Source organism: Rana temporaria, chromosome 2 (assembly GCF_905171775.1).
Source record: "Rana temporaria chromosome 2, aRanTem1.1, whole genome shotgun sequence".
NCBI classification, from domain to species: Eukaryota; Metazoa; Chordata; class Amphibia; order Anura; family Ranidae; genus Rana; species Rana temporaria.
In genome coordinates this window covers 312,387,764-312,391,550 of record NC_053490.1, presented here as the reverse complement: position 1 = coordinate 312,391,550, position 3,787 = coordinate 312,387,764, and positions in this window count along the sequence as shown.

Below are 3,787 nucleotides of genomic sequence, written 5' to 3'. Positions count from 1 at the left end.
ATTCCAGAAGCAATTGCGCCTGTGTAACCATAAGTTACACAGCGCAATTGCTTACTTCCCCCGGCGTAACGAATGCTCCTGATTCAGGAACCTCGTTACGCCGACTGCAGCCTAATATATGCGCGGCATAAGCCTCTTATGCCCGCATATCTTAGGCTGCATTCTTGCGATGGCCGCTAGGTGGCGTTCCCGTTGTGCTCAGCGTATAGTATGCAAATTGCATACTAACACCGATTCACAACGTTGCACGAGCCTTGCGTACGCAGTTTACGTTGTTTCAGTATGGCGTTTTTTGCGTAAGGCTGCCCCTGCCATTAGCAGGCGCAGCCAATGTTACGTATACCCGTCGTTCCCGCGTCGCGAAATTTGAAATTTACGTACTTTGCGTAAGTGATTTGTGAATGGCACTGGACGCCATTCACGTTCACTTTGAAGCAAATGACATCCTTGCGACGTCATTTGCCGCAATGCACGTCGGGAAAGTTTCCCGACGGAGCATGCGCTCTACGATCGGCGCGGGAACGCGCCTAATTTAAATGATTCCCGCCCCCTACGGGATCATTTAAATTGCGCGCGCTTACGCCGGGCATTTTGCCGGCGCGCCCGCGCAATTTACGGAGCTTCTGCTCCGTGAATCAAGGGCAGCGAAAAAAATTTGCGGGGGCGCAGGGCAAAAACGTTGCCCTGCGCCTCCATAAAAAAAGCGCAATTGTTACTGAATCCGGGCCACTATGTCTCTATCTCTCTCTCTCTCTCTCTAACTGTCTGACTGACTTCTCTAACAAAAGCCGGAACACACTACACGAGGCGGCCGTGCAGGCTGCCTTTTATAGTGTGGGGCGTGTACTAATCCCCCTAAACCATAATTGGCCAAAGCCACCCTGGCTTTGGCCAATTATGGCGCTTCGTTTTTTTGCGCGCTGTGATTGGCCAAGCATGCGGGACATACAGCATGCTTGGCCAATCATCAGCGCTCAACGAAGCAAGGGGAATTATGGGACGTTTTGCGTCATTCTAATTTGGTGCGAACGACCCGTTTTGTTCGAGTTTCGACGAACGATCGAACGACCGATGTTCGAGACGAACATACATTCGTATCGAACGCGAAGCTCATCCCTAGTGATGTCCTCTGCACAGTGTGCATCTAAAGCTATGTCAATAGATTTTCTGGTGTTCTTATATTAATACCACAGGCAGGGATCTGCTCATACTAATACCACAGGCAGGGGATCTGCAAATATTTTCACGTGGTGTACTGTGTCCTCTGCACAGTGTGCACCTAAAGCTACGTCAATAGATTTGCTGGTGTTCTCATATTAACACCACAGGCAGGGATCTGCTCATATTAATACCACAGGCAGGGGAACTGAAAGTATTTTCACGTGGTGTACTGTGTCCTCTGCACAGTCTGCACATAAAGCTACTTCAATAGATTTGATGGTACTCTCATATTAATACCACAAGCAAGGATCTGCTCATATTAATACAACAGGCAGGGGATCTGCAAGTATTTTCACATGGTGTACTGTGTCCTCTGCACAGTGTGCACCTAAAGCTACGTGAATACAATTGCTGGTGTTCTCAGATAAATACCACAGGCAGTGATCAGCAAGTATTGTCAGTATTTGTGCAGCTACATCTCCCTGCAGACCATTAGTATGTCTGGAAGGACAACAAGGAGAGGCAGAGAGTCACGAGCTGATAAAAGAGGGAAAGCAGGCTCTGCGTCTAGAGGCAACAGTGCTGGCTGTGGACACGGTGCATCCTCATCAGCTGGCCGCGTTGAGCCGCAACATGCCGAAGACTTGGTAGAGTGGATGACCAAGCCGTCCTCATCTTCCTCATTATCTCTCACCCAGGCTCAGGGTACTTTGGCAAAGCAGCTGCCAACGCGGCCTCTTCCCTCTGCTCAATGGCATCAGTCACTCCTTCCCTAGCCCCACCATGTCCTCCTGAGAAATCGTGTATGTAATGCGTGTATGTGCAATTAACTAGCACACCTTGAATAACACGGAGTACTACGTTTAAGCTAATCCCTAATGCAGGCAATACAACACGTTAGAGCGCTGCATGAAGAACAATCTCCTGCCTGACAGATACTAATAGCAGATCTAGCTGAGCTATACAGTTTATAAATATATTGACAACTCCTAGGGATGTGAATATATTCTCTACAAACTGTAGATTAAACTATACTGACTAGCCTTCCTGCTCTATCTATCTATCTATCTATCTATCTATCTATCTATCTATCTATCTATCTATCTATCTATCTATCTATCTATCTATCTATCTATCTAGTAGAAAAGACACTGGCCGGGATTCCAGAAGCAATTGCGCCTGTGTAACCATAAGTTACACAGCGCAATTGCTTACTTCCCCCGGCGTAACGAATGCTCCTGATTCAGGAACCTCGTTACGCCGACTGCAGCCTAATATATGCGCGGCATAAGCCTCTTATGCCCGCATATCTTAGGCTGCATTCTTGCGATGGCCGCTAGGTGGCGTTCCCGTTGTGCTCAGCGTATAGTATGCAAATTGCATACTAACACCGATTCACAACGTTGCACGAGCCTTGCGTACGCAGTTTACGTTGTTTCAGTATGGCGTTTTTTGCGTAAGGCTGCCCCTGCTATTAGCAGGCGCAGCCAATGTTACGTATACCCGTCGTTCCCGCATCGCGAAATTTGAAATTTACGTACTTTGCGTAAGTGATTTGTGAATGGCACTGGACGCCATTCACGTTCACTTTGAAGCAAATGACATCCTTGCGACGTCATTTGCCGCAATGCACGTCGGGAAAGTTTCCCGACGGAGCATGCGCTCTACGATCGGCGCGGGAACGCGCCTAATTTAAATGATTCCCGCCCCCTACGGGATCATTTAAATTGCGCGCGCTTACGCCGGGCATTTTGCCGGCGCGCCCGCGCAATTTACGGAGCTTCTGCTCCGTGAATCAAGGGCAGCGAAAAAAATTTGCGGGGGCGCAGGGCAAAAACGTTGCCCTGCGCCTCCATAAAAAAAGCGCAATTGTTACTGAATCCGGGCCACTATGTCTCTATCTCTCTCTCTCTCTCTCTAACTGTCTGACTGACTTCTCTAACAAAAGCCGGAACACACTACACGAGGCGGCCGTGCAGGCTGCCTTTTATAGTGTGGGGCGTGTACTAATCCCCCTAAACCATAATTGGCCAAAGCCACCCTGGCTTTGGCCAATTATGGCGCTTCGTTTTTTTGCGCGCTGTGATTGGCCAAGCATGCGGGACATACAGCATGCTTGGCCAATCATCAGCGCTCAACGAAGCAAGGGGAATTATGGGACGTTTTGCGTCATTCTAATTTGGCGCGAACGACCCGTTTTGTTCGAGTTTCGACGAACGATCGAACGACCGATGTTCGAGACGAACATACGTTCGTATCGAACGCGAAGCTCATCCCTAGTGATGTCCTCTGCACAGTGTGCATCTAAAGCTATGTCAATAGATTTTCTGGTGTTCTTATATTAATACCACAGGCAGGGATCTGCTCATACTAATACCACAGGCAGGGGATCTGCAAATATTTTCACGTGGTGTACTGTGTCCTCTGCACAGTGTGCACCTAAAGCTACGTCAATAGATTTGCTGGTGTTCTCATATTAACACCACAGGCAGGGATCTGCTCATATTAATACCACAGGCAGGGGAACTGAAAGTATTTTCACGTGGTGTACTGTGTCCTCTGCACAGTCTGCACATAAAGCTACTTCAATAGATTTGATGGTACTCTCATATTAATACCACAAGCA